General features: G+C 46.6%; 1 protein-coding gene across 1 annotated transcript in view; it reads right to left on the minus strand.

Moving 5' to 3' along the window:
* The window catches only part of LOC311041396 (protein NLRC3-like), a 126,815-nt gene extending 109,048 nt beyond the window's left edge, over positions 1 to 17,767 (minus strand). The window contains exons 1-2 of the mRNA XM_084086307.1: positions 17,683 to 17,767; positions 17,316 to 17,418 (exon numbers count right to left, since the gene is read on the minus strand). The gene's annotated coding sequence lies outside the window, so the exon portion shown is untranslated. The remainder of the gene's footprint in view (positions 1 to 17,315; positions 17,419 to 17,682) is intronic.
* Positions 17,768 to 18,235: the final 468 nt, after the last annotated feature.

Here is an 18,235-nt window from a genome sequence, read left to right on the forward strand (position 1 = left end):
GTACATCATTGTTTTACATCTGTCCTGGTACTGTATGTCACCCTTTTTACTATGCATGATGACTCTTAATCCCTGCTTTTCTCCCCCATGTTAAAATTGATTGTTTCAAATCATTAGGCTAGAGGCATTGATCAGTTTGCCATTTTACACATGGGATCCAACTTTGATACTGTACAAACATGTTATGATGTTGTTTTAGAAAGTAAACATGAACAAGTGAGGCAAATTAAAATATTTATTTATAAAAAAAACAACTAAATGCTATAGTTGCGCATACTCAGGTAGGGGAAAATCACAACAATATATATATAACAGGATTATAAAAACAATACAACATGCGTAGCCTATATTCAATAGGGTCCCAACTATGTACACTCTCATATCCCTTTCAAGTACCCTTTGTTAAACAGTGCAAATTCGAGATACATATTTTCTGTGTGTGAAAGTAATGAGAAAAATAAAGATGCACTTGGTCCAGTCATTGATGAACAGCAACAGTGAATTATTGCAAAATTTTTGACTACTTGGCAGGAGTTATTGCACAGACTTTTATAGCACAATGAGATATACGTTATCTAAAGTGTATCGTGGACATGTTGAAAGACTGTAAGGCTATATTATTGACTGACTCAGACTCAAGAGTAAAACGCTTTAACGCTGAGAGGAGAGTTTGGTGACCACAGGCAGGATGCCTCAGGTGACGTCGGTGTTTCTGCTGTAGCGGTAGCCGTTTCTGGAGGTCTTCTGTCTTTGTCCTCTTTTTCCCATCGCCTTAAAATGGAAAAATCGTCTTCCATTCTTTGAAGCAAGCGAAGACATGACCAAACATGCGACACGATACGGAGGGGTCTTTAAACAGTGTTAAACCTAACGCTATCAGGCGTTCGTTAATACTTGTTTCGTTTGCAGGCTTAGGCTTATCAAATATCTTCCTTGTACCCGTTAAAATACCTTTTATGCGCAGATTCGTGTTACAAAATCGGCAAAAATCTCCGACCTCCATGATAACTTTTTTTTAGCAACTTCTTGAAAGTTAGTTCTTGTTGTGGTGAAATACAGGACTACGATGGTGACTTCCTGGTGTCACGACTACCATACGTCACGTAGACACATCGATATGATTGGTTGTGTTTGCACGCCCACACGGTGATAGACAGACGGTCCCATCCAATCATCTACCAAGTATCTTGAAAAAAAGGAACAGCCCCGTCATCGAATTGGCTCCCGAGATCCCAGATCCAAATAAGCTGTGAATCAAATGTGTGGAGCAAGCTTCTTGGATCTGGTAGCGTCAGGTTAGCTAAATGGTAGATAGGAACCAAATGGACCCTTACAGGTCTGTAACTCTGAGAGTGTACACATGGAACCAAATGGACCCTTACAGGTCTGTAACTCTGAGAGTGTACAAATAGAACCATATGGACCCTTACAGGTCTGTAATTCTGAGAGTGTACAAATAGAACCAAATGGACCCTTACAGGTCTGTAACTCTGAGAGTGTACACATAGAACCATATGGACCCTTACAGGTCTGTAACTCTGAGAGTGTACAAATAGAACCAAATGGTCCCTTACATGTCTGTAACTACGACGGGACTCAGCGGCGAGTTTGCGCCCGGCGGGCGCTTGCCCTTATCTGATCAGATTCAGAATCAGAATCAGGTTTATTGTCACATCACAGGTTTACAAGTTAAAAAAGTGGGTTAAATTCGTTTTTGTACATCATTCCCATCGCAACGTTAATTTCCATAGAAAGAAGAGGCGGAGGAAGAAGAAGAAGAGGGGTGGGGGGGGGGGCAAGTGGGAAGGAGATCAAACAAGACAATAGAAGGCCAAACACGTTATCTACATATTTACAAAGTACCTGAGATAAAGAAACAAACTAAGGTGCCTGAGCATAGCAGCAATGTATGTATACTGTGCATGATATCCTTATGGACGTTAAGGTGCTTAGAGAAAAAAGAGCACAAAAAAAAAAAGACAAAAAAAAAAAGAAAGACTTACAGCCAGGCATTCTACCGCTATTCGCTACCACCAGGGTGTGTGTGTGTGTGTGTGTGTGTGTGTGTGTGTGTGTGTGTGTGTGTGTGTGTGTGTGTGTGTGTGTGTGTGTGTGTGTGTGTGTGTAATTTTGAGAATGTACAAATGGAACCAAATGGTCTGATCTACAGTACAAGCTCATAGCGCGGCACTTAGGGCCGCACTATGAGCTTGTTTATGGTACAAGCTGTACCATAAACAATAGCCATCAGGCTCTTATGTCATGTAAAATATAATGTATCATAGGGCACAAAGATGAACACAATCCTATATTACATTAAAGATAAGTCCCGTCATCATGTTCCCGTCTCATTGTTTCGCACTAAACACAACAACAACAAATCACATGTCACTAACAACACAAGCCACAACGCGCGCAATTCATTTACGGGTGGCGTAGGCTACTTCTCATTGGTTCTATTTGTACACTTACAGGTAACTCTGAGAGTGTAACAAATGGAACCAAATGGACCCTTACATGTCTGTAACTCTAGAGTGTACAAATAGAGCCAAATGGTCTGATCTACAGTACAAGCTCATAGCGCGGCACTTAGGGCCGCACTATGAGCTTGTTTATGGTACAAGCTGTACCATAAACAATAGCCATCAGGCTCTTATGTCATGTAAAATATAATGTATCATAGGGCACAAAGATGAACACAATCCTATATTACATTAAAGATAAGTCCCGTCATCATGTTCCCGTCTCATTGTTTCGCACTAAACACAACAACAACAAATCACATGTCACTAACAACACAAGCCACAACGCGCGCAATTCATTTACGGGTGGCGTAGGCTACTTCTCATTGGTTCTATTTGTACACTTACAGGTAACTCTGAGAGTGTAACAAATGGAACCAAATGGACCCTTACATGTCTGTAACTCTAGAGTGTACAAATAGAGCCAAATGGTCTGATCTACAGTACAAGCTCATAGCGCGGCACTTAGGGCCGCACTATGAGCTTGTTTATGGTACAAGCTGTACCATAAACAATAGCCATCAGGCTCTTATGTCATGTAAAATATAATGTATCATAGGGCACAAAGATGAACACAATCCTATATTACATTAAAGATAAGTCCCGTCATCATGTTCCCGTCTCATTGTTTCGCACTAAACACAACAACAACAAATCACATGTCACTAACAACACAAGCCACAACGCGCGCAATTCATTTACGGGTGGCGTAGGCTACTTCTCATTGGTTCTATTTGTACACTTACAGGTAACTCTGAGAGTGTAACAAATGGAACCAAATGGACCCTTACATGTCTGTAACTCTAGAGTGTACAAATAGAGCCAAATGGTCTGATCTACAGTACAAGCTCATAGCGCGGCACTTAGGGCCGCACTATGAGCTTGTTTATGGTACAAGCTGTACCATAAACAATAGCCATCAGGCTCTTATGTCATGTAAAATATAATGTATCATAGGGCACAAAGATGAACACAATCCTATATTACATTAAAGATAAGTCCCGTCATCATGTTCCCGTCTCATTGTTTCGCACTAAACACAACAACAACAAATCACATGTCACTAACAACACAAGCCACAACGCGCGCAATTCATTTACGGGTGGCGTAGGCTACTTCTCATTGGTTCTATTTGTACACTTACAGGTAACTCTGAGAGTGTAACAAATGGAACCAAATGGACCCTTACATGTCTGTAACTCTAGAGTGTACAAATAGAGCCAAATGGTCTGATCTACAGTACAAGCTCATAGCGCGGCACTTAGGGCCGCACTATGAGCTTGTTTATGGTACAAGCTGTACCATAAACAATAGCCATCAGGCTATTACAGGTCTGTAACTCTGAGAGTGTACACATGGAACCAAATGGACCCTTACAGGTCTATAACTCTGAGAGTGTACACATGGAACCTTACATTTCATCATGATTGAGTACAAACAGAGCATGTGTTGACATTTTAACTTGAACTCGGGTCCAATTTGGAGATAGATAAGTTTAACCCCTTGTACACCTTGAGCCTCTGTGTTCTGGTTAGAACTTTAGCCGAAAATAACCGATCTACAAGCTCACAAGGTGTCACAATGCAACTCTAATGTAGAGCAAACCTTTTACATTATGTAAAAGTCCAGCAGTGCTGGATGAGTGAAAACTTTCTCAAGCTAAATGAGGATAAGACAGAAGTTCTGATAAGTGGCTCTAGTGAGCAGAAAGAATCGATAACAAGTAGGCTCAGTACCATAACTGTGGGAAGTGACTCTATAGTCAAAAACTTGGGGGTTATTATTGACTCTGAACTGAATTTTAACACACATATTAGCCATGTCACCAAGACTGCCTTCTTCCATCTGAGAAATATTGCGCGAATCAGAGCCTATCTATCGTTAGACGATGCAAAAACATTGATCCACGCATTTGTTTTCTCTCGCATAGATTACTGCAACGCACTTTTTTCTGGCCTGCCAAAGAAAACAACCGACAGACTACAACACGTTCAAAATGCGGCAGCCAGAGTTTTAACTAAAACTAAAATGAGAGAACACATTACCCCCGTTTTAGCATCGCTTCATTGGCTCCCGGTCGTTTTTAGGATTGATTTTAAAATTCTTTTACTTGTTTACAAGGCTCTTAATGGTCTGGCACCCTCCTACCTCTATGACCTCCTCCCTAAATATGTTCCAGGCCGCCCCCTCAGGTCCTCTAGTGCTGGCCTACTTGATGTGCCTGAAATGTCTTATAAAAAATATGGTGAAGCAGCATTCTGCTTCTATGGGCCAACAGCGTGGAATAAGCTCCCACTGCGTCTAAAACAGGCACCCTCTGTAGACATTTTTAAAGCACAGCTCAAGACTCATTTTTTCACACTTGCTTTTAGTTGATTTTGTTACTTCTAATTGTCTGTGTTGTTATTTATGCCTGTACTGTTTGCTCAACTCACTGCCTCCTAGTTTTAGCCATGGCTTTTCTGCCACTGTTCTCTGCCATTGTTTTATATTCTTCATTTTTTGATTTTTGCTCTGGTTACCACTGTTCCTTGCTATTACTGTTTTATACTTTTTGTGTGTTTTTGCTCTATTTTTTACTTCTGTGTTTTATACTTTGTTTTTCTTGCTCTGTAAAGCACTTTGAGCTGCATTCGTGTCATGAAAGGTGCTATATAAATAAAGTTTATTATTATTATTATTATTATTATTACATCTGTAAACCTGTGATGTGAAAATAAATGTGATTCTGATTCAGCTTCAAACAGACGTACGCTGAGATCACCACAATTGTCGGCACTTATTAATCTATTGTGACTTTGACTTGAGCGTACGGCTCAAATCTCACTTCTGGTCTCAGGTGTAGGTTTAGGTTTATCATAGACATGTGGTGAAGCATTGTCTGGCATTCTGACAGACATTTAAACATTATGCAGCAGACAATATTCACTTCAGATGATGTAACCTTAAAGTTGTACAGTGCAGATTTAAAAAAAAAAAAGTTTTTTAGCAGCCTCTGCTGGTCATTACCGTCACTGCAGGCCGTTCATTTATTCCTCTCTTACCCAGAATTCCATTTGTTTTCACCGGAAGACGGAAGCGTTTCAAAAAGCGTTCTTTTAATTGTTTTATACGATCTGTGGATCGTTTCTCTTAGCCATTGGAGCTTTAGTTACCGTGAGCTGTGTTTTCTTTTTCTGTTTTTTTTTTCGATCTTCAAATCATATAATCTCTTAAAATCAGCGTGAGTTTCCTTTTTGATATTAGCGCGGTAGTTCCTGGCCAAACAGGAAACCGGTGCATTTCCGCTTCCATTTTCCGGCCAAATGACGTAATTTTCGCGGGGAAGGCTCACCGAGCCACCTTTTCAATAGAAATTATAATAGAAAAGGCTTTCGGGGGTGAAATTCATGGAGTGGGTGTTATGAAACATTTGCCACTCACAAAAGATATACAATTTAACTTTAGTTTTGTTGAAAAAGTTACCTAGTATTACTTTTAGTAGCTATGTAAGTATCCCTAACATAAATAGGTCGTTGTAATTGGGGTTAACAGGTGACATAATTACAAGCATTCAAAGTGAGGTATTAAAAACAATCTATTAGGTCGAATGCTTAATCAGTCATTCATTTAAAAAAACATTTAAAAAGAGGTCATTCAGATTTTCATGAGCCAGGTCATTCAGATCAGATCAGATTCAGATCAGATCTGGCTCAGACCTAGGTTATACGAACGCTTACATGTCAGATTATTTCTGGAGTCAGGACCAGCACCGCTGTAATCTTTTCACGGACAGTGAGGTCTCCAAACGTATATCCATTACTGAGCAGTGAGCAGTACTGCTATTTTATGAAACAAAGCAGTCCTGTGTTCCCCGTGAGTCACGGCCGCTGTGTCACCACGTTAATGAGATATAGCCATAATAATGTGAACGTTTATGGAGTGAGTGATGAATGCATAAACATAATGGATGAAGGCTGGTGTGTGCTTGGAGGGTTACCTATTCCTGATCTCACGCTGAGGTCCCGGTGGCCCAAACCCAGAGTGTAAAGCTTGTTTTGGGCACAGGTTTGGAGCGTCAGGTTTCTATCCTTAACCCAGGGTGTACATAACTCAGAGGACGTACAGTAGTAGTAGATACTGGGTTAAATTAATACTAGGGCCGGTATTAATTTTATCGCGTTAATATTGATCAATTAATTACCGAAAAATTGTAGCGTTATAAAAATTAACGCATTTTAATCGCATCTATTTTCAACTTTTTACCACCTATTTTTGCACCGCGGAACGTTTCTCACTGGACGAGTTTCAGACGAAACGGCGGCGGTGCGCTGGGGGGGGGGGGGGTTTCACGATGCGGTGCGGGTCACAACAACACTCTACTAGCCTCCAGTGGTGGAAAACAAGCTCACAATGCCTTGTGCTTGTAGATCTGCTATTTTCACATGGTTACTGTACGTTTTATAATAATAATCAAAATCTACAGAGTAACTACAGTTATTATAGCGTAAGTTCCAGAATGGTACTTACTATGGGATATCATCGACCTCTAGCGATGCCACAGAGCAAACACACCGATCTCCCGAGAATTCAATCCTCACAGATGATTGGAGAAGGGTCAGTGTGACGTAAAAAAACGGCGACCGGTGTGAGTATAAATACTCTTACGTCATACGAGCTCGACCTCTTCTTCTACTCTGCAGTGGCTGATTGCACTCGGAGATAAAGAACATCGGAGAAACTTAAGTTTCTGTTTAAGTTTCTGTTTTTATAAACTCTCCCGAGTTTCTCAACTTTATTTTATTTTATTTCCTATCCTCTCTGTTTTCACGCCACGAGGCGCGCGGCTAAGTTAGCGCTAGGCTAGCTTAGCCTTGTTTGACCACCTTGTGTCGAAAACAACAAACAACATGGAGTCTCCTCGTCCCTGCAGCAAGCCGGGGTGTCGCCTCCTCATCGCAGCGGACGACGACCACACTCTTTGTTTGTCCTGCCTGGGGCTGACCCACGCCTGCTTCTCGCGCCATAAGGAAGAGGCGGAGCACGGCTGCAGCCCCTGCGGGGCCCTGTCCCCAGCCCAGCTGGAGCGTCGGCTCCTTAGGGCCGCGGACTTAGCCATGGCGGCTAACGGCAGTGCTAGCCCCGAAGCACCGCCCGCCAAAGCACCCAGTGCTCAGGCGGCTAGCACTAGCTATGGGCCCTCCGCTCCACTTGGCTCCACGTGCCAGTGGAGCTATCTCCAAGCGAACTGGGGAGGCCAGACTGGCTCCTCAGTCCCCCGGAAGGCAGCGAGGAGGACGAACCTCTCGCTCCAGAGGCGGAGGACGAGGACGATTGCATCACCTCCTACCAGGAGCAGGAGGTAACGATGGCCAGCCCGGATCCTCCTGTCCTGGAACCAGAAGTGGCGACAACCTCCTCGGAGCCCGGCCAGGAGGCTAGGGTCTCCGGGGAGGCCGTTCTCGTCGTGCTCCGTCGAGCTATGGCTAGGTGCGGCCTAGCACAGCCCATGTTCCTGCGAGATCGTCGGTCGGGGTCCCCATCCCGGGTTTCCAAGGACTGGCGCCCCTCCCCCCTCGAGTGGTGGAATCCAAGCTGCTCCCAGAGGCACGCGGCGTCAGGGACGCGGTACAGTACACCTGGGACGGGAGCCGATTCCTCTCGGCTTCAATGCCGACATCAGCACGGGGGTCGCACTGGGGGTGGCGGGTCTCCCGCCCATGGACAAAGACCTAGCCACCGCCATCGAAAAGGCCAAATCGGGTCGGGTAGGACGGGACCGCAGGAGCGGACACCCCGTCTTCACCAACCCAAAGATGAAGGCCCTCTCCAACGCACACGCCGCACACGCACACGCCGTGCTCTACAGGGCCTCCGCGTCTGCAGTGAAGGCGTTAAACGTGGGGTCGATGCTCCAGGGGTCGGCCGCGGCGAAGCTGAAGGAGCTGGTAGCCCGGCCTCTGCTGGAGTCGGACACGTCAGCGGACCTGCACACCACATCGGTCGACGACGCAGTGGAGCTCGCCAAGCTGGTCCAGTTGGCCATCCTCTGCAGCTGCAACGCGCTGATGTGGACGGGTCGGGCCATGGCCCTCACGGCGGACCTGGAGAGGGTCCAGTGTTTCGACTTGGCGTCGGAGTCTAAGGCCATCGTGACCACGGGTCTAAAGAGCCTTCCCCTGACGTCCACAAACCTCTTCCACACCGCAGCGGACCTGATCGCCAAGGCCCAAGCTGTGGAGAAACAGCTGGAAGAGACAACCGCAGGCCTCCTCTCCACCCCCACTGCTTCCACCTCGGCGAGGCCTCAGCAGCAGGGGGCGGCGGGTGGTAAACGCCAATCTGGACGCAAACGTGGGGCGTCCAGAGCATCCAGCACCAGAGCCAGCTCCTGGGAGCGTCCACAGGGCTCCTTCGGTGCTACGGATGTCAGGCTGAAGGATAAGGAGCGCGCTTCTCCTCCCCCTCCTTCGCCCAGGGTCCAGCGGAAGGACAGCGGCCCTGGTCGTAAAGATAGGCAGAAGAAGTGACACTTACCGCCCGTTTTGGTCGGGCGCTCAGCCCCCCCTCGGCTCCACCGAAATCATGGGGGGGCGGCCCCCCCTCAAAAGGGGTCAAACTGGCTTTCCTTGCCCAACAGGACGGAGTCGAGGACCAGTCCACCGGTGCAAAGAAACTAAGAAACACGCTTTCGGCAATGGATGCGGTTCAGAGCCATGTGTGTCCTCTAAAAATTATGTCACAATTGCCTGTAAAAAATCACACCCTGTGCGAAGGAAGTGGTGCCTTTGGGGCGGGGCTTAACTCATTTCAGTTCGTCCCTATTGGTAGTCTGAGTCCACTTACCAAATTTGTACTTGGTAGCATGCTGCAAACTGGAATGATGGCTGTTTAAAGCCCAGCCAATGGGCAGACAGAGGGGGCGGGGCTTAACTAATTACAGTTCGTCCCTATTGGTGGTTTTAGTCCATGTACAAAATTTGTACTCCGTAGCATGCTGCGAACTTGAGTTATGGCTGTTTAAAGGCCAGCCAATGGGAAGACAGAGGGGGCGGGGCTTCAGCAATTCATGCTCGTCCCTATTGGTGGTCTAAGTCCACATACCAAATTTGGACTTGGTGGCATGCTGCAAACTGGAGTTATAGCTGTTTAAAATCCCGTGCTCATCCCGTGCTCATACGGGCGGACGGACATAACATACGCTGGGGGTCCCTGGACCCCTCTTTTATAACTGCAGCAATTCATGCTCGTCCGTATTGGTGGTCTAAGTCCACATACCAAATTTGGACTTGGTGGCATGCTGCAAACTGGAGTTATAGCTGTTTAAAATCCCGTGCTCATCCCGTGCTCATACGGGCGGACGGACATAACATACGCTGGGGGTCCCTGGACCCCTCTTTGATAACCAGTGGCACGTGTGGCCAATGAGAGGAGAGATGGCATAGGCAATCTCCAAGTCCGTGTGTGTGTGTGTGTGTGTGTGCGTGCGTGTGTTTGTATGTGTTGCTTCTTTGCCGTGCTCATCCCGTGCTACAAACAAACGGACATAACATACGGACGGACGGACATACGGACAAAGTCAAGTGTAGAGCGGTTGGCACCGCTAAAAATGTGCCGCCTGGGTATGGAATAAAAGTATTGCCGAAAACACAAATGCTATTTTTTTCCCATGCCATGAAAAGTCAAGGAGACATGTTTCCCGGTGGGAAACCTTGTCCTCCGATTCAATTCATGAGTCCTCAGTGTCCGCCATGTACCCCAAAGAGACGGGGAAACATTCCAGACACTGTAGGAACAAACACTGTGCATGCTGTACATATGTTGAATCAATCGCAGGTAGAGAGACCCTTGCTAATGAATCAAATGTGTCAAATGTCTTGTGTAGAACAGGGGTTCAATGCAGTCAAAACTTTAATTCCATCTGCGACATTGCAGTACCTTCTTCCGTCCAGCAGAGGGCGGCCAAACGCCTCTGCAGTTCGGAAGAAGTACAAAATGGACGCCTCTCTCTCCTCTCTCAAAATGACGGAGGAGAGGCGGATGTTGTCGACTCTGAGAACCCCGGTGTTACACCAGCGAAACTCCCCAGGGGGGACGAAAGTCTTGCTCAAGGTAAACACGTCTTACAAAATGGCCGTTCCTCTCGACCTTTCCAAGATGGCGGTCCAGGCGAGACAGAACTTACAGCAACGAACCCCGGTGCTACCCCATCAACGCTCCCCGAGGGGTGTCGCGATCCGAGTAGATACGGGAGGCATGCGTTAATCCGACAGACCTTTTCTCCGACTATGTGGCATCCGCGTGCGGTTAGGGTTAGGGTGCGGGTTTGGTTCGGGTTTAGTATTGGAAACGTCGGAGCGCTGCGCTGTCGGAGGAATGCGCTGTCGGACTAACGTACTGCACCCGTAGATACAACACCGCGTGTGGCCAATGAGAGGAGAGATGGCATAGGCAATCTCCAAGTCCTTGTGTATGTGTGTGTGTGTGTGTGTGTGTGTGCGTGTGTTTGTATGTGTTGCTTCTTTGCCGTGCTCATCCCGTGCTACAAACAAACGGACATAACATACGGACGGACGGACATACGGACAAAGTCAAGTGTAGAGCGGTTGGCACCGCTAAAAATGTGCCGCCTGTGTGTGGAATAAAAGTATTGCCGAAAACACAAATGCTCATTTTTTCCCATGCCATGAAAAGTCAAGGAGACATGTTTCCCGGTGGGAAACCTTGTCCTCCGATTCAATTCATGAGCTCAGTGTCCGCCATGTACCCCAAAGAGACGGGGAAACATTCCAGACACTGTAGGAACAAACACTGTGCATGCTGTACATATGTTGAATCAATCGCAGGTAGAGAGACCCTTGCTAATGAATCAAATGTGTCAAATGTCTTGTGTAGAACAGGGGTTCAATGTAGTCAAAACTTTAATTCCATCTGCGACATTGCAGTACCTTCTTCCGTCCAGCAGAGGGCGGCCAAACGCCTCTGCAGTTCGGAAGAAGTACAAAATGGACGCCTCTCTCTCCTCTCTCAAAATGACGGAGGAGAGGCGGATGTTGTCGACTCTGAGAACCCCGGTGTTACACCAGTGAAACTCCCCAGGGGGGACAAAAGTCTTGCTCAAGGTAAACACGTCTTACAAAATGGCCGTTCCTCTCGACCTTTCCAAGATGGCGGTCCAGGCGAGACAGAACGTACAGCAACGAACCCCGGTGCTACCCCATCAACGCTCCCCGAGGGGTGTCGCGATCCGAGTAGATACAACACCGCGTGTGGCCAATGAGAGGAGAGATGGCATAGGCAATCTCCAAGTCCTTGTGTATGTGTGTGTGTGTATGTGTGTGTGTGTGTGTGTGTGTGTGTGTGCGTGTGTTTGTATGTGTTGCTTCTTTGCCGTGCTCATCCCGTGCTACAAACAAACGGACATAACATACGGACGGACGGACATACGGACAAAGTCAAGTGTAGAGCGGTTGGCACCGCTAAAAATGTGCCGCCTGTGTGTGGAATAAAAGTATTGCCGAAAACACAAATGCTCACTTTTTCCCATGCCATGAAAAGTCAAGGAGACATGTTTCCCGGTGGGAAACCTTGTCCTCCGATTCAATTCATGAGTCCTCAGTGTCCGCCATGTACCCCAAAGAGACGGGGAAACATTCCAGACACTGTAGGAACAAACACTGTGCATGCTGTACATATGTTGAATCAATCGCAGGTAGAGAGACCCTTGCTAATTAATCAAATGTGTCAAATGTCTTGTGTAGAACAGGGGTTCAATGCAGTCAAAACTTTAATTCCATCTGCGACATTGCAGTACCTTCTTCCGTCCAGCAGAGGGCGGCCAAACGCCTCTGCAGTTCGGAAGAAGTACAAAATGGACGCCTCTCTCTCCTCTCTCAAAATGACAGAGGAGAGGCGGATGTTGTCGACTCTGAGAACCCCGGTGTTACACCAGCGAAACTCCCCAGGGGGAACGAAAGTCTCGCTCAAGGTAAACACGTCTCACAAAATGGCCGTTCCTCTCGACCTTTCCAAGATGGCGGTCCAGGCGAGACAGAACTTACAGCAACGAACCCCGGTGCTACCCCATCAAGGCTCCCCGAGGGGTGTCGCGATCCGAGTAGGTACAACACCGCGGAAAGGTTCCGGTGTCTCGTCACACAGAGCGACGAGGCCTCGCGTTCCCATGGGAACAGGCGCTCGCTCGGTGACGAAGGCGACATTAGCCCGGCTAACGCTAGCAAGCGATGCTACAGGTCGGATGTCGACGGTGTGTGGGATTCCCCGTCTACGTCACAGGCTTCCCTCACCGGCGTACGATCAGAACCCGACAGGGCAGATGACGTCAGCAGCCCCCACCTCCCCTGCGAATCCTCTCGCTCGTTGTCTTTCCGAATGGAAAGCTTGCAATCCACATCCTTGGGTGCTACGCACCGTGCGGAGAGGATACAGATTACAATTCTCGAGCATACCTCCACTATCTACTAAGGTAGTGTTCTCTCGAGCGTCAGCGGCCGTTACGCTGCGGAACGAGGTCTCGGCTCTCTTGAGCAAGGGCGCTATCAGAGAACTATCACCGAATCAGAACCGGCTGGGTTTCTACTCGGAATATTTCCTGGTGAGACCTATTCTGAACCTCAAGGGCCTGAACAGGTTTCTGATGGTTTTCAAATTTCGTATGCTCACGACGAAAACGCTGCTGGAGCAGATACATCATGGAGATTGGTGGACGAGTATAGATCTCAAAGATGCTTAATTCCACGTCCCAATCTATCCACCGCACCGCAAGTTCCTGCGCTTCGGCTTCGAAGGCAGAGTCTACGAGTACACGGTGCTCCCGTTTGGCATGTCACTGAGCCCCAGGGTGTTCGTGAAATGCACGGAGGCGGCTATAGCCCCGCTGCGGCAGCAGGGTCTACGTCTGGCGACATATATAGACGACTGGCTGCTGGCAGCGGATTCGAGGGAAGAAGTGGCGCGCCACACCGAGGTGGCCATTGCGCACCTACAGTCCCTGGGCTTCACAATCAACGTTCAGAAGAGCGTTCTGGTTCCGTCCCAACAAACCACCTTCCTGGGGATATCCTTGGATTCCACCAGGATGGTAGCGCGTCTGTCTCAAGACAGAATAGCGGGCTTTCTGGCATGCGTGAGGTCCATGCGCCTGGGGCGCACGGTCACGTACAGAATGTGCATGCAGGCTGCCGGCCTCATGGCCTCGGCCGTGAGCCTGGTTCAGCTAGGCAGGCTCAACATGAGACCTTTTCAGAGATGGATGCGGTCTCTCAGGATTCCGCACTCCATGGGCTATCGGAAGGTGGTAGTGTCAGCACAGTGTGTGTCGTCACTCCGACCATGGGCGCAGGCGACCTTCTTGTCCGAGGGGGTCAAGATTGGCGCCATAACGTGCTGGAAAGTGATTACCACGGACGCCATCCTCTCAGGATGGGGGGCTGTTCACGAAGGCTACTCAGCCCGGGGTGTGTGGGACTCCTTCCAGAGAGGAGCACACATCAACTACCTGGAGCTGCTGGGGGTCTTCCTCGCTCTCAAGCACTTCGAGAGCCGCATCAGAGGGTGCCATGTTCTGGTCAGAACGGACAATACCACAACGATGTGTTATGTCAACAAACAAGGAGGCTTGGGTTCCCTTGTATTGGACAGACTAGCCAGCGAAATAACGCTTTGGAGCGTACAACGCTTGGCACACTTGCGCGCCATTCATGTACCGGGCCATCTGAACAGCGGTGCAGACCTGCTGTCCAGGGGAGGACCCCGGTGCGGGGAATGGTCGCTCTGCCAGAGGGCGGTGGATCTGATCTGTGTACGGCGAAACGTGTCGGAGACATGCAAGCGCTCTCTGTGAGTGAGGATTGCATGCGGTTCTCGGATGATGGCCAGAGGGTTTTGTTGAAATCCAATTTGGCATATGTGTCCAAGACAGGCCTGGTCGCCAGAGCTCCTGTGGAGCTAGGGGCTTTTCATCCTCCACCGTTTGCCTCAGCAGAGGATAAACGGTTGCATTGTCTCTGTCCGGTGAGAGCCTTAAAACTCTACTGTCAGATGACAGTGGCTGGTCGTGTGTCGCCTCAGCTTTTCGTCTCCTGCGGACGGGGCCGCAGGGCGGCGGTGGCTAGACCGACTCTGTCCAGGTTAGGCATGTAACGATTCACTCAACTCACGATACGATTCGAATCACGATTCGAGGTTCACGATACGATTCTTCACGATTTTTTTACGATTTTTTTAGCACATTTATTTTCCAGACAAATTACTGAAAACCTTGATTATTTATTTTACAAAAATCATGTATTTTTAAAAAACTATATTTTCTCTTATCCTCTTTTTAATACATGAAATTAAATAAAGTATTTTTATTCACAAGGTACATGCATTAACTGTCACATTAAGACATATACTTTTTTATTTGTAAAATAATAACTTTAAATATATAAGTCTTATGAAATAAATGAATTTTAAAACATATATTCCAGATGAAATAAATTATAAAGAAAACCTTCAAATAAACAAACTAAGGCTTAGCCTTGGGATTTACAAGTTATTTTTTTATCTATGCTACATTCTCAGCATTCTGTATAAAACAACACATTTATGTACAGTAATAAGGGAAACTGTAACTGTTTTAAACTGCTCCAAATAAGATTAGATAAGAATTAATTGATTAATATCAATGAAATTCGCTATATATCTGAAAGACAGTGTTGAAAGGAGTTTGGTGTTGTCAGCGGTCTGATACAATTGTTAAATTATTAAATTAGATTATTATTCATTGTACTCTGCAGCCGCACCGAGGAGCTCCAGAATTAGCCGTTTTCATTAAGCCTTATCAGTTTTATATTTCCTACAGAGTTTAAATCAGACAGCTAACAACGTCGTCAGACGGGGGAGGGGGTAAACGGTATAGTTTGGGCAATTCATCAATCAAATAAACATGTTTACATGCGACGCACATTTCCCTCTTTATGCAGTGCGATCGCCTAGTTGTTTAGATTTCATAGCCTGAGAGGACGTGAACCCCACTCTGCCGTTCATAGCCTGCTGTTCAGTGAGTGAAGAAGAGACGAACGCAGGCAGCTATGGTGGCCCTGAGGGGACAAAATAGTAGGCGGAGAACAAGGTAGGGAGTCTGACTCAATTGCGCCCTCTGCTGGTTGCATCGCGATGTCATATTTTATTGCATCGATTTAAATCGTCACCACTTTGAATCGATTTAAATCGATATACGATAAATCGTTACATGCCTAGTCCAGATGGATTGTGGAGGCGATTTGGTTGGCATATGGGAGTAGTGGCACTGCTGTCCCGGCGGGACTGAGAGCGCATTCTACTCGGGGCGTGTCTGCATCGTGGGCCCATTATAAAGGGGTGTCGTTGCAGGACGTATGCTCGGCAGCCAACTGGTCATCACCATTGACATTTGTGTCTTCTACAGCTTGGACGTGGCGGCATCTGAGATGGCGCACACGGTCTTGGGTGTAGCGTCTGCGCCGAGGTAGGTTGAAAATGCTGTGCCTAAGGGTGTGCATTTTTCACCACTTCTACGCAGTGGCTGGTTCCAGACATACAGGTTGTGAGACAGGCCTAGGGGCTTGTTCTCTCTGTGTTAGTCTGGCTGGCCTTTCTTGCCCTCTCGGGACCTGATAGACAGGGTCCTGGGAGGAGGAGGCCTTGGTTTCCCTGCCACATATTGGTCAGACTGGGGTTTGTCTGGACTGGTGGCTAGGGACAGGACTTAAAGTCTGTCAAAGTCTTGCCTTTAACTCCTCTTGATTCATGATCCTGTGGGGTCATGGGTTGCCTGTAGGCCAAGGTCAAGTCGGGGATTTGACCCGTGGCCTTGGGTGGCATTGGGTGGGGTTGGTGTAACTATGGGCTCCCCCGGGGGACGTGTATGTGTCCCATAGTAAAGTACCATTCTGGAACTTACGCTATAATAACCCTAGGTTACAACTGTAACCCAGGTTTTATTAATAATGTAAGAATGGTACTTACGTTTAAACCCCCTCTGTGTGCAATCAAGCATGCAGAGTAGAAGGTTTCCGAGGTCGAGCTCGTATGACGTAAGAGTATTTATACTCACACCGGTCGCCGTTTTTTTACGTCACACTGACCCTTCTCCAATCATCTGTGAGGATTGAATTCTCGGGAGATCGGTGTGTTTGCTCTGTGGCATCGCTAGAGGGCGATGATATCCCATAGTAAGTACCATTCTTACATTACTAATAAAACCTTGGTTACAGTTGTAACCTAGGGTTTTCATATAATTGTAGTGGAGTAAAAAGTACAATATTTGCATCTGAGATGTAGTGGAGTTACTAGGGTAGAAGTAAAAGTATTAGAAATTGGAAATACTCGAGAGTCAAGTGCAAATACCTCAATATTGTACTTAAGTACAGTCCTTGAGTACATGTACTTAAAGACGTATGTCAAAATCTTTAAAAAAAAAAATGCTTTTCACTGTTCTCAAGTCAAATATTGATATTAATTAGTTACAAAGCCTCTAATTCATTAGATTATTTTTTTTAATAGAGTCCCAGGCCTGCAGTTTCCACAGTGTGCCATCATGAAACTCCACATTTTAAGGTGTTACATAGTGTTATTTAAATGACAATCGTTGCAGCCGTCCAGATTTATCAACACAGTGTCCATTCTCACGCTATGATTGGCTGGATACGACCCTTTGATAAATCACATGTAAGATGATTCCTGGGCTGGAATTGAAGCTGGTTTCTACGTTTAAATTGATGAATCAGGGTCAATGTGAGGGTTGTGGAGGGTTGTGTCCCGGTAGCTCACCTGGTAGAGAACGTACCACAGCTGGTCCTGGTTAGAATCCCTCCTGAAGATCCTTGTTGCAGGTCGTCCTCTCTGTCTGCTGTCTTTACTGTCTCTCTACTCACTGTCAAAATAAAGCAGATAATGAGTGTATGTGTGTGTGTGTGTGTGTGTGTGTGTGTGTGTGTGTGTGTGTGTGTGTCACTCAACAACCCCACATTCACACAACCCACGTTGAATATAAATAATTAATTTCATCTTTATTTATTTCATTATGCTTTACATGATCACATTTTTTTTTTACATATTCCATGAATGAAAAGGAGCAGGAAAGAAGATAAATCTTGAATCTATGAATCCAGTCATGATTTTATTCCATAAGTCTTACCTGTGTTGTTGTGGTTCAGTGTAAGAAGACGTCTCTAGTGCTCTAGATGTCTTCATAGCTCTCACAGGACTTGATACAGGAACTGACCATACAAGGAAACAAGAGTTTGATTGGTTTAGAACAGCGGTCAGATGTGTTGATACATTCAGGTAAACATGACCTTAGAAAACCTTGGAGTAAAGACAAATGGGCGTGGCATAGTGGGGTTTGTTGGTGAAGTGAAGAGAAGTTTAGTGATAACTCTAAAAAGGCATTGTAAATACAAATAAAATGACTTAACTCCACCTGGAGTTGAATATACAGTTATATTAGTTATTAAATATCTCAGCCAGGCCGGACGGCGAAAGGCCGGGGATTATGTTTTTGCCCCTGTTTGTCCGTCCGTCTGTAAACAGCTAATCTCCAGCAACGTTGGACCGATCAGTATGAAACTTTTCACACACTCCCTGTAGGCCAAGGAAGAACCCCTGCCACACATTATTAAAATGGGCCTCATGGTGGCGCTATAAGACGCATTTTGGCCTATAACTCAAACCGTAGGTTCTTAAATCAC

Source organism: Gymnoscopelus microlampas (genome assembly GCF_963454915.1).
Source record: "Gymnoscopelus microlampas genome assembly, contig: SCAFFOLD_50, whole genome shotgun sequence".
In the NCBI taxonomy this organism is placed as follows: Eukaryota; Metazoa; Chordata; class Actinopteri; order Myctophiformes; family Myctophidae; genus Gymnoscopelus; species Gymnoscopelus microlampas.